This window comes from Balaenoptera borealis (assembly GCF_965194805.1).
Source record: "Balaenoptera borealis genome assembly, contig: HAP1_SCAFFOLD_2018, whole genome shotgun sequence".
In the NCBI taxonomy this organism is placed as follows: Eukaryota; Metazoa; Chordata; class Mammalia; order Artiodactyla; family Balaenopteridae; genus Balaenoptera; species Balaenoptera borealis.
The window spans coordinates 12,201-25,972 of record NW_028122246.1 but is presented as its reverse complement, the minus strand read 5'-3'; the positions used below and the strand labels follow the sequence as shown (position 1 = coordinate 25,972).

The following is a 13,772-nucleotide window of genomic DNA, read 5'->3' as shown; positions in this document are numbered from 1 at the left end:
TCGAGTTCAATATGGGACCGAGAGCCCAGCTCTGTTCTATGTTGGGCCATTTTACTTCAGCCCAAAAAAATTTCTTCTAGTATTCCCTAAGGTCTGCTGGGGATCAGTTTTCTTATTTTTCATTTATCTGTATTTGATTTTTTAAAATTGATTCCAATTTTCTGTTGAGATTCTCCATATTTTAATCTATTAATCCCCATCTTTTACTCTCAATATAGTCATTTTAAAGTTCTGTGCTAACTCCAGAATCTGAATTCCCTCTAAATCAATTTTTCTTGGTTTTTTTTTTTTTTTTTTTTTTTTGTCTTAAGTTTTAGTCACTTTTTCCTGCTTCAGGAATTTCATAATTTTTGATTGTGTGCTGGACGTGGTGAATAAAAAATTCATAGAGACTGAAGATGCTATTACTTTGCACCAGAGAAGATTTACCCTTTTCTCTGTTAATCAGAGTGGCTGATCATTTCAGTCATTTCAGGAATTTTACTAGGTCAGAACTGGGTTGGAGCTTTAGTTGTCTCATCCTACCTATGATTTTTCCTAATTTGTGGCCTCCCTGGATTTTTGCTGTGAGCCTGACAGGTCTTTGATTCTTCAATAAATACAGTCAGTTATTGACTTCAGTCTTTCAGATGTTTGAATTCAGCTCTTTAGGCTCTCAGTTCTCACAGCTTCAGAGTATGGCAAATGTAAGGAGAGACCAGCTATGTATTTGTTGCCGTTACACTTTCTCAGTGAAAATTTGTCTCATAAACACTGAAACATTGCAGATGACTTCACTTTTTCTGACTCAGCCCCCTTCTTGGGGATGGCACTTCTGGGTTTTTACTGTGAGTCTGGTAGGTCTCTAATTCCTCACTTTGGAAAGTTCTCTCCCTCAGGCATTAGGTATTTAGCTTCCTGCTTTATATAGGTTCAAAAACTGGCAAATGTCTTGAAGAGGAGACCTAATGATTGTCACAGGCCCCTTTATCTAGCGGGATTTGGTTTGTTAGTGCCATGACTGTGCAGGAAATTTCACTCTGCTTTCTTGGCTCAGTCCCCCATCATCCTATACCACCCTGACACTAAGGAAATGTCCTGTGGGGGAAATCGGCTTGACATTCTGCTAGATTTCACTCCATCATGCCAGCAAATGAGTTCATCAAAAGATATGGTGATTTCTCTTTTCCAGTGGAGTATGTCTCCCTACACCAAACCCCTGCTCCAAATCTCTAAATGTCCCTCTCTAGCATATTAGTTGATATTGTTTCTTGATTGCTTCCTTAGCTCGATGATCTTTTATTCAAGTTTGTTTGCTCGTTGCAGCAGGAGTGATGGCCTGTGCCTACCTAGTGCAGGCATATTATTATGGAGATATGGCTTTGGTCCCAGACACCACAATAAGGAGAATATCATAAGAAAGCAAGTCACACGAGTTGTTTGGTTTCCCAGTGCATGTAAAAGTTATGTTTATGCTATACTGTAGTCTATTAAGTGTGCAATAGCATTATGTCTAAAAAAAGTACATATCTTAATTTGAAAGTAGACTTTAAGAATGCTACCCATCATCTGAGCCTTCAGCAAGCTGTAATCTTTTTGCAATAGTAACATCAAAGATCACTGATCACAGATCATGTAACAAGTATAATAGTGAAAAAGTTTGAAATATTGTGAGACTTACCAAAACATGACATAGAGACACGAAGTGAGCAAATGCTGTTGGAAAAATGGCACCACCAGTAGAGCTGCTTGACACAGGGTTGCCACAAACCTTCAATTTGTAAAAAAAAAAAAAAAAAAAAAAAAAAAAAAGCATTATCTGCAAGGTACAATAAAGTGAAGTGCAATAAAGTGAGGTATGCCTATACATCCTGCCTCAAAGCAGAAATCCTATTTAGATCACCTTTAATTTCTCTCTATGATATATCAATAGTTTTCTATTCTAATAGGGTTCTTACATTTTTTATTACACTTATTATTAGGTATATGATGTTTTGATGATAATGTAGATGGCATATTTTTTAGTTTTTAATTTTATAACTTTTCAGACACAGAAAAATGTTAGTGGAATTTTTTAATGTTTGGTCTCTTATCTGGCAACTCTTCTAAAAACTAACTGATATTCTAATAAGTTATCTGTAGATGGTTTTGGATTTTCTGTATCCTTAATTATATCAACTATGGAAAGTGACAGTATGATTTCTTCCTTTCTTAGCCTTATATTTCTGATTTCTTTTTCCTGCCTTACTGCTAATGCCATTTAATACTTTTACTAATAGGTTGAATAGAAAAGGTAAGAGTTGGCATTCTTATTTTGTTCCTAATCTTACAGTGGACGTTCTCCACATTTCACTATAAATAGGATGGTGGCTCTAAAGTTTTTTGTAGTTTCCCTTTGCTATGAGTTTTTAATCATACATAATTATTGAATTTTATCAAATGCTTTATCTGACTATACTGATATGATCATATACATTTTCTCCTTTATTTTATGGATGTGGTGCATGACATTTATTGATATTTGAATGTTAACTCACCTTGCATTTCTGGAGTAAAACAACTTGGTAGGAATTCACACACACACACACACACACACACACACACACACACATTCACTCACTCACACACTCTACATTTGATTGTCTAACATTTTGTGTATGATTTTTGCTTCTGTATACATAAGGGAGATGGGCCTATTTTCTTTTCTCATAATTGTCCTTTTAATTAGTGAATAGTATATAGAGGGTAGAGATTTAAAAGACCTTTTAAAAGGTCTTCTTCTTCTGTGATATAATACAATACAGTATTACTCCATTTTTTAAAAATGACCTTTTTCATTTTCAAATAATTTCAAATCTGCAGAAAAGATACAAACAGAGTTCCCTTTACCTCTCTCCCAGTTTTTCCTATTGCTAACATCTTATACTACCATAGTATATTTTTCAAAATTAAAAAGCCAACATTTATACATTACTATTAACTAAACTTAAGACTTTTTTTGGATTTCACCAGTTTTCCTGTTAATGACCTTTTTCTGTTCTAGGACCCAATCCAGTATATCACATTCCACTTAGTTAGTTGTCATGTCTCCTTAGTCTTCTCTGGTCTATGACAGTTCCTCATTCCTTCCTTGTTTTTCATGATTTTGACAGTCTTGAGGAATATTTGTCTGATATTTTGTAGAATTGTTCTCAGTCTGGGTTTGGCTGATGTTTTTCTCATGATTCGACTGGAGTTATAGGTTTTGACAAAGAATACCGCAGAAGCGAAGTAACCGTCTCATCACATCATAACAGAGAGTATGTAGTGTCTCCGTGACATCACTGGTGATGTGAAACATCATCACTTGCATAACATGGTGTTTGCTTGGTTTCTCCACTGTAAAGTTACTTTTTCTCCCATTTTATACTGTCTCTGGAATTCAATCATTAAGGCCAGCCCAGGACTGGACTTAAGGGGAAGATTAAGCTTCACCTCCACCTCCTTGGGGAGGAGATGGATGCCGGGGGGGGGCGGGGGGGAGGTTACCTACATATGGAATTCTTCTGTTGGCAAGATTTGTCTTCTCCCTCCCTCCTATTATTTATTTATTTATACACTCATTTATTTACTCCATTATGTTTTAATATGGATTCTTTATAATCTATATACATAATTACAACCTTAAAAACCTCTGGTTCCCCCACTGACATATAAACTTTTTGAGGAAAGGCTCTGTTTCTTTTTTATTTTTGTACACTCTATGCGTTTAGCATAGTCCCCTAATTTATAGTGGACTTCCAGTAATTATTTTTTAATGGATATCTTTCCACTTCAACTGAAAAGTACCCTTTCCTTATATAATAGCATTCTAAATCCAAAATAAAAGTAGATTTTAAAATAAGTAAAAGTAAACTCATGCATGATCACCCTGTAATAAGTATGTAAAAAAGCACAGGGTACTGCAGAAATAACTTAACCATTTGAGTTGGATGTGTCTCCAAAAAATATTGAAGCCACATTTGGAAAGAAATTACAGTATTTGATAAGCCAAGGATATGACCTGCTGTGTGCTTTCTCTTTTTTGTTCAGATCACCAAAGGAGATTAAGACCCCGTTTTCTCCCTTCTCTGGAAAATTATCATCTGATGCAGTCACTCAGATAACAACAGAGAGTCCAGGAAAAACCATGTTTTCATCTGAGATTTTTGTTAATGCTGAAGATCGTGGACATGATATTCCAGACCTCAGTACACAGAAGTTGGGCAAAGTTCCTGTCAAGTTTGCTTCATCATCTTCAGTCCAACAGATTACTGTTCTTCATGGCACAGATGGTAAGAGAATTTTAGGTCACATTACCAACTTTTGTGTGTCATTAACTAAGAAATTTCTTGATTGGGTCTTTCTAGTTAGAAAACCTAATTTTAATTTTAAGCATTAGGTTGTACATGATTAAAACATCTTTTATTTACATAGCTATGAAGAGAATATAATTTATTATGTTTTTACTTCAATTTCTAGTGAAGTTAACAACCTATGTGAAACTCATGCTACTTGTGGCTGACGTATTTTCAACTCATAATACTTGTCATAAGAATGCAAGTAGTTCATGAAAACATAAAAACTATAGAGGTTCAATTTTAGGGAGGTAGATAACTATTTGGCATTGTTTCTTTTACTATTGTTTTGCATGATACAGTGAACAGATAGCAAACACAATACCAGTCTATTTCTTGCTCAAGAAACGTTGAGCAGGGACCCAGGTTGACTGTGACTCTGCTTTCTTTAAAACATGGAACCTTGGATTCATCATCATAGTCAACTGGAAGGGACGAAAAGCATGGAGGAGCACATGTTGGGAGGCTTTTATGGGCTAGGCCTAGGTGTGGCCCACATCACTTTCCACTGACTAGGAATAGTTTAGCTGTGCTTTCCAGGATGAAGAAGAAATGAGTTTTGGTGAACAGCTAGCAATTTCTACCATAAGGTCTACATTTAGAGTGTTCCTATGCTATCATGACAGTGATATTTTTATAGTGCTTATACTATATAACATTCAAAATTATAGCAAGTTATTTTCTTTTTCAGACCAGTAACTGGAAAGTTAAGTTCCCATTCTACCTCCAAATGAGGGTGGGAACTTTCAATTACTAATTTTAAAGTATTCAACAGTTTGTACAAATCTATTCAAAATATATTTTAAGTTTTCCTACTTGTGCAAAAAGTTTACCTGTCTGTAGGTATAAATGGAATATGCCTAAATGTATAAAGAAAATTGCTTAGTTCCACATGTAAATTGCACTGAATTTAATTTGAATAAATACATTTATATGTTGAAATGGTTATATTTCTTTTCTTTTTTTTTTTTTTTACTTTTATTTATTTTATTTTTGGCTGTGTTGGGTCTTCATCGCTGCGTGCAGCCTTTCTCTAGTTGCGGCGAGCGGGGGCTACTCTTCGTTGCGGTGCACGGGCTTCTCATTGCGGTGGCTTCTCTTGTGGTGGAGCACGGGCTCTAGGCGCGTGGGCTTCGGTGCATGGGCTCAGTAGTTGTGGCTCGCGGGCTCTAGAGCGCAGGCTCAGTAGTTGTGGCACATGGGCTTAGTTGCTCCGCGGCATGGGGGATCTTCCCGGACCAGGGCTGGCACCCGTGTCCCCTGCATTGGCAGGCGGATCCTTAACCACTGCGCTATCAGGGAAACCCGAGATGGTTATATTTCTTATACATTTTTATTGTGATATAAAATTATGCCCCCCAAATGTATAGTCTAATCAATATCACACAGAACACCTTTAATGTGTCAGTTACCTATTGCCACCGTGATACTGTATAAGAACCTCGAAAATCTCAGTGCTTTATAACAACAGACATTTGCTTTCCTCACTCATGGGCTTATGAGTCAGTTGGAGTTTGGCATCAGGATGCAAAAACGGTTTGGGTCTGTTCCACATGCCTTGTACTGAAACCCAGGCTACTCTGGGTATGCTGTTTTCATGTTGGTGGCAGAGCACAGGAGAGGAAATCCAACTGTGAAAGTGTATTTTATACCTCTTCTGACATCAAATGGATCGGTCTACATAGAGCCCACAGTTCACGGTCTTACCTTTACATACAGGTACTTGGTAGAAAAGACTCCTTTAAAAGAGAAATATTATTTGGTTTAATAATAAAAGATTTTTAACTCTGTGGATTCAGAAGTAAAATTTTAAAAATATTTTAAAAGTATACAGAATAGCATGTTGAATTTATGACTATGTGTCCACTGCTCTGAATTAACAAATTAAGAGTAATATGCTATATGTTTATATTTAGTTCCATTTGCAAGTTTTTTGAAGGAATAAAGTTTATGGTTGGACTTTCTTCTTTACCCTTCTGCAGTCCTTTCTTTCTCTCCCAGGAACAACCATTATTTGCTGAATAGTCGCTTCTTCCCCCAGAGATAGGCAGTCCAAAGTAACTTTAAGACTTCTGCATCCAAACAGAAAGTTGTTGAGAATTTCAAAAAGCCACTTATCTTGCCTCTGAATTCTCCATCTCCACATGGTAGCCATTCTTGCCCTGGGTCCATTGTAATTCTGCCCAATTGTTGTTGTCCATTTTCTGCAAACTTTGAACTAAATGGTAAATTTAACCATCACCACCAAGCTTTATATACACTGGTGGAGGAAGAAAACTACTAAGTCAATATTCTAACAATAATGACTACAGCAACGTCCAAAGAGAAGTAGAGGCTACAGCCTATTTTTCCTGTTATTTAAATTCTTCCAGCCTCTATACATTTCTTCATTCTCCTTGAATTCAGCCAGGTTCTCATTGGCTGGGGCTTTGCCTGATAGGTTGGTACAAGTATTCCTAAGTAGTCTAAGGCTTTGCTAGCCCTGCATAGGTTTAAGGTCATTTTTTGTTAATTTCTATGACCAGGCTTGGTAAAGTGGTCCCCTAGGTGTAAGCCATACTCCTACTGACTTTCTTCTTTTAAGGTAACCTTATTTCTCCCTGATAGTTAAGGTCAATTGTAGTTTTAGTCAACACTATGGCATCCTATTCCCTGTATTGTTTCAGTGACATAAAGAATGTAAAATGACTAGATGGCTCCTGTCTCCCGGTAGAAGTGCCCCTCCCTTATTTCTAAGATCTTCCATCAAACAAAGCAGAGTCACAGAGATAGAAAGCAAAAGATTTTAAAGGCTTCTGCCTTTGTTCCTAAATATATGCATTCTGTCTGTAGGATAGGCAAGTGCCATATGTGGTTCTGAGCACATGCCGTATTTGGCAAGCTAGCATTCCAGCCTCAGAAAGTGATGCCTCCCAGCTTGTGCCATGACAGTTATCAGTAAATTGTTCACTCGCTTTTTTGTTTTTGAGTTTACCATAGCTGTGGGTGATCAGGCTTGTGAGGAGAACAGTGACTCCCTTTAGGCATCAGCCTGTTGTCTCATTTCCTTCACTATGAAGTCAGTTCCTTGGTTGGAAGCAGGGTACTAGTAATATGGATTCCATGTCAAATCATCAGAATGATGGAGTGGTCAAGGATGGTAACACAATTCTAAGTAATATAAAAGTTGTTATTGCGTCCAGAATGAAGGAGATCTCATTCTACTCTGGGACTATCAGACTCTGTCTAGAGTATTTTGATTTTTATAAACTAGACATGGGCAACTAGGAGTCCATCTAGAGGTGATTACAGGATGCAAGAGAAGACCATGGTCCATAAGGATAAACTGAAGAAGCTGTTGTGTTTAATCAGGAGAAGTGGTAGCTATCTACAAAATTCTATTTGAATGAGCAGTACAACCCCATGAATACTGAGGAGTAACCTAAACAAGAATTTTATAGGACTCATGTGATGGCAATACTAATCCTTTGTGTAGGCATAGAAAAGGAGAGTAGACTAAAAGGAGGGATGGGATATTTCTGAATGGGAAAATTGAATATTTAAAGATGTCATTTATTCCCAAATGAATTTAAACTCTAATGTAATTCTACTCAAAATTCTAATGGAATTGTTCTTTTGAACTTGTTTAATTGATCTTAAGTTTTTTCCGGAAGACTAATAAAGAAAATACTGGAAAAGAAGAGTAATGGGGAGGATAAATTTTAGCAGCAGCCGGTGGAGTGTTTTAATGGGATGCCTGGAAGTTGCAGACATTATTCTCACCCTTGACCTATGGGCCCAGACTTAGTCATATGTCCATACATGTCTGCAAGGGAGATTGGGAAATACAGTGTACAGATGAGCAGTATGTACCCAGCTAAATATCAAAATGCTGTTACAGAGAGAGAGAGAGTTTCTACCACATCATGAAAGAAAAACAAGTGTATAGAAAAAGATTTCAGGGACTTCCCTGGTGGCGCAGTGGTTAAGAATCCACCTGCCAGTGCAGGGGACACGGGTTCGAGCCCTGGTCCGGGAAGATCCCACATGCCGCAGAGCAACTAAGCCCGTGTGCCACAACTACTGAGCCTGTGCTCTAGAGCCTGCGAGCCACAACTACTGAGCCCATGCTCCACAACTACTGAAGCCTGCGTGCCTAGAGCCTGTGCTCCACAACAAGAGAAGCCACTGCAGTGAGAAGAGTGAGAAGCTCGCGCACCACAACGAACAGTAGCCCCCCCACACCGCAACTAGAGAAAGCCCGCGTGCAGCAATGAAGACCCAATGAAGCAAAAAAATAAGAAGAAGAAGAAAAAGATTTCATCTTCTATAATAATCAAATTACTACCATGTCACAGACATTTTAGAAAGAATTTTAGCAGTTAGTATTTAAAAAAAAGAAACTTTATAAATGACATAATTTTTCACTCTGAAATCAGAAAACTTATGTGAAATGGGGCAGCAGGGGAGAATGGGTATGCTATAAACAGGAAGTCTTTATTACAGAATTCTTTATTATTGAAAATTTAATCCAGCCTAAATTTTTAACATTATGAGAAGGGTTAAATACACTTAATGTGTAGTAGAATGATAAAAAATGTGACGATAGGAAATAAAATGAATATTTTATTATCAATGTAAAGTAGAAAAACTGAATTCCACATTATACATACTATACACAACTATGTAAACAAATAAGAAATACAGAAGAAAGACCTGTAGAAATACATTAAAATATTAATAATAGTTATCTTTGAGTGGTAAGACTTTGTCTTTTTTATTTCTGTGTATTTTTTTAATATTGAGAAGTTATACTTTTTTAATGGGAAACTTATTTTGAAAATCTGCCACATAGAAGAGAATTAGATTTACTTTCTATGACTCTGGAGGGAGAACCTTCAAAGATCAGTAGTAGGGGTTAACAACGACCAGGTTTGGGTTCAATATAAGATAAAGTGTTTCTTAGTTAGAGCCATCTAAATATGGAATAGATTGCTAGGAAGTCGTCTTCTCAATGAATCCTACCCTTACCACTCTATTTAAACTGCATCCTGCTGCAATTTCCCAAATACTTCTAATCTTCCTCAGCATTTTCTAATTTTTGGGGGGGGAGTGGCTGTTTTGGGTCTTTGTTGCTGCACACGGGCTTTCCCTAGCTGTGGTGAGTAGGGGCTACTCTTCGTTGTGGTGCATGGGTTTCTTATTGTGGTGGCTTCTCCTGTTGCAGAGCGTGGGCTCTAGGCGCACAGGCTTCAGTAGTTGCAGCACGAGGGCTCAGTACTCGCAGCACAAGGGCCCTAGAGCACGTGGGCTTCAGTAGTTGCGGCACATGGGCTCAGTAGTTGTGGCGCTCGGGCTCTAGGGCGGGCGGGCTTTGGTAGTTGTGGCACGCAGGCTCAGTAGTTGTGGTGCACAGGCTTAGTTGCTCCACAGCATGTGAGATCTTCCCAGACCAGGTATCGAACCCCTGTCCCCTGCATTGGCAGGCAGATTCTTAACCCACTGCACCACCAGGGAAGTCCCAGTATTTTCTAATTTTTTATGTCACTAATAATTTATAAAAATACTAGATGATTTACTTATTTAGTATGCTAATTGTTTACTGTCTATCTCCCTCTTCTAGAATGCTAGTTTACTGATACATTCCAAGAATCTTGACCACTGCTTGGCACATTAAAGGTGCTTAATATTTGTTCAGTTAATTAATAAATGTTTTCTTATTAATTATTCTGATCTTTATGTCCTTAGGCCAGCCTTTACTGTTGCCATATAAGCCTTCTGGTAGTACAAAGATGTACTATGTTCCCCAATTAAGACAAATTCCTTCATCTCTGGATTCCAAGTCAGACACCACCATTGAGAGCTCACACTCAGGTATTATGCAGAAATTATTCAAAATTTTATTTTTTGAAATTTTATTTGTGGATTGGCTGTTTAATTCTGGATGACATATGAAAGCTCAGTGCTCTTTAATCTTTAAGTGAAACATGGAGATTTTCATGACACAGGCTCTGGTTCAGATAGGTGAGTTATTTGGTCAGATGTATTGTGTACACTCAAACATTTGATAAATATTTGAAGAAAATTGTATGAACAGTTACTTGTTTGGGTTAGTGGACTCCATCTAGGACAAAGGTTTCCAAGTTTTCTCTGTTCACAGTCACCTTAGTGTTTGGGTGATTTCTTTTCTCATCATCGTGGGGATATAAATCATCAGCAGCATATAAATACATGAAGTATTTTTTCAGACACTAAGCTATTATGTTATTAGGGTATAAAAATACTTAGCGTTTTGATCTTACAGCTTAATAAGCAAAAATATTTTTCGTTTTGTGTTTGAAAGAAAACATTTTACTTTGTTCAGAAATATGCATAATTACTTGCTAACGAGATATGTGTGGCTATTAGGGCACAGTTTCTCAAACCTTGAGATGAGATTGGACACAACCACCCTCATTTATTGCTTTTGTTACAGAAACCGTCAAAAATCCAACTCTGCAGAGATACAGACAGCAGCATTGAAAGGAATGTAGCAGTATCTAATGTTGAAACTTTAAACTATCTTTAGCGATTAGTTTTTGTCCTGTACACCAGATATTACATATCACTCTTTCTCTAGAATTTTAAAATATCCCACAACATCCCTGTGAGATCACCACAATAGAACTGCAGATTTAGAAAATGAATAGCATCCTGTGGAGGAACTGAATAAATATTTTCTGTGGAAAATTATAAGGATACAGAGTTGGTATGGTGCGGGGTTTTGATTGTTGGGATAACATATTGATTGGTCCACAGGAGTTGACTTGGTTCAGTTTAGATATAAATTGTTCATGATTTGTCAATAGACATCTTTATAGGTGTAGAAATTAAAAAGAAAGTAGTTGTCCCTGGTCTTACGCAGATTTTCTGTTAATTTTAAGAGGACCCAACTAGTATCTAATGGTAACTGAGTTAAAGCCCCGATATAATTGCTCCTGATTTCCCACTGTGATGCCACTGAAAAAAAGAACCACAAAATGCTCATATGTTAGGATTGATTATGAAGCCTATAACCAGGAACTGGAAGAAATTTTCACTACCTGCATGGCTATGATTTTAAAAACTCACTTAGTGGCTACGAGACATAAAACAAGCTTACTTAATTGATTGTAGGTAGGAAAATCTTTTATCTCAGTCTCACTTTCAGCCCCCTAGTTCAGAAGACAGAATGTACCAATAGAAGTCTAATCAGGTGTTCCAGTATTTTTTGAGGCCTCCTGTGTACTTCTATTCATTTACATCCTAACTCTTCCCTTTGGAGACATTAACTTTGAGAAAAATTGGACAGTAGTGGGAAGAGGAAATGACTCAGGGATGGTACACTGTATCCTGAGAAATACTGTCCGTATAAATAAAGTACTGAATGCATCAGTTAGACAAGAAGAGATCTGTTGGCTATATATACTTGAGGTTGTCATTTATCATGTTCTGCATCTATTCTGAGAGTGAGGGAGTTGACAGTAGAAAATAATAGTTTCTTAGACCAGTAGAGCTGATCTAGATGAAAGCCTAGGAATTGTTCTGATAGATAGTGTCTATTAGTATGTTGTGATTCTATAGATACTAGAAAGATCCAACTAGAGTTTGGGGCCAAGGGCAAGTCATAAACCATTGCAGATATTTGGACCAAATAATTTCTCCTCAGTTGAGAATGAGTAAACAATTGAACTCATAAAATTCTTTTAGAGACAAAAACAAAGGGACTTCCCTGGTGGCGCAGTGGTTAAGAATCCGCCTGCCAATACAGAGGACACGGGTTCCAGCCCTGGTCCGGGAAGATCCCACATGCCACAGAGCAACTAAGCCTGTGCGCCACAACTACTGAGCCTGCGCTTTAGAGCCTGCGAGCCATGACTACTGAAGCCCGCATGCCTAGAGCCCGTGCTCCACAACAAGAGAAGCCACTGCAATGAGAAGCCCGCGCACTGCAACGAAATGTAGCCCCCGCTCGCCGCAACTAGAGGAAGCCCGTGCACAGCACCGAAGACCCTACACAGGCAAAAATAAAAATAAATAAATTAAAAACAAAACAAAAACAAAAAAACAAGGCAAAGGTAACCTCGCAAAGAAAGAGATAGATGTTAGAGATTTACTCATTAGGTCAAGTAACACTCTGAAGTAGTAACAGGATTTCATTTATATCTGACAGTAAGTTCTGTGAAGATAGGTACTATGTCTTTTTTTTTGTAAGCCATTTTATACCTCATACCAATATATAATATAGATGTTATTTTTATATTCATTTAAAGACATTTAAATATTTTGTGTACTAGTACTGTCAATAGGAGCAAAAAGCCATGGGGAGAGAACTGGTTGGGATTTTTAAAACAAAGTGAGGAGTTAATAGCAGAAAAAAATGGTGGAGTAAAGACCTCCAACATTTTGCCCTGTGATAAAAGCAACAGAATTTTGGCAAAACTTTATGGAAAACTTTTCCAAAACTCGAAATTAACCAAAGGCTTGTAGCTTTTGTAGTAAGCATTTATTCAAGAAAAATGGCTGAACCTTGATAAGAATAGTAAGCTTGTGGCATTTTACCTTGCCCTATTCTCATTGCCACACTCAGCTCAGTGATAACCTTGAAAAATATCAGCCTGCATTCCCAGGACTGGAGGGAGCAGAACAGAGCTGGACCTCTTTCACAATTTCATTCTCAAAGAATTGTCAGTATTTGATCTGTCTGATGGCTCTCTGGAAGACTCCACTCAAAAGGCTTATCTTTATTTGACCTTACCCAGAGCTATCCAGTGCGTATGAGCCTCTGTGTCTATGTGTGAGGTGTTTGTCAAAAAACACTTACAGGCAAGTGTTTTATTTTAGTTTCTTAAATATTTATTTATTTTATTTATTTATTTTGGCTGCGCCGGGTCTTAGTTGCACCACTCAGGATCTTCGTTGCGGCATGCGGACTCCTTAGTTGCAGGACCTAGTTCCCTGACCAGGGATCGATCCCGGGGCCCCTGCATTGGGAGCCCGGAGTCTTACCCCCTAGACCACCAGGGAAGTCCCCAGGCAACTGTTTTAATGTCACAATGCAGGAGGCAGTGGATAACACTTTAGACAAACAATAGACTAACCAAAAGCTTTAACGGAAAAACTGAGGATGAGATGTCCATAGATATTTTGAAAAGCATTGATATATTCCTAGGACTCTAGAAGACCACAAGTGTGCACAGGCCTGAGTGCATGCTCAGGAAAGATCTGAGAGGGGCCTACCCTTTACCTTTGGCTGCCCTTGAGGCTCTGGGCAAGAAGAAAGGGAAGGCTAAGGCAGAATTGATAACTCCCTGCCCTCAGCATTGATGGCTATGTGCACGTAGTCCCTCGGCAAAGACTGGGAGATTTATTGTTTCTAGATGTTTAAGGATACCTCCATCTAGGCATTAGCTGACCACT

At 37.9% G+C, this 13,772-nt stretch overlaps 1 long non-coding RNA gene across 1 annotated transcript; it reads left to right on the top strand.

Moving 5' to 3' along the window:
- Positions 1-4,155: 4,155 nt before the first annotated feature.
- Positions 4,156-11,759, top strand: LOC309622289. Its single transcript, XR_014240677.1, has 2 exons — positions 4,156-4,292; positions 10,083-11,759. It is a non-coding gene; the product is annotated as an uncharacterized lncRNA (long non-coding RNA).
- Positions 11,760-13,772: the final 2,013 nt, after the last annotated feature.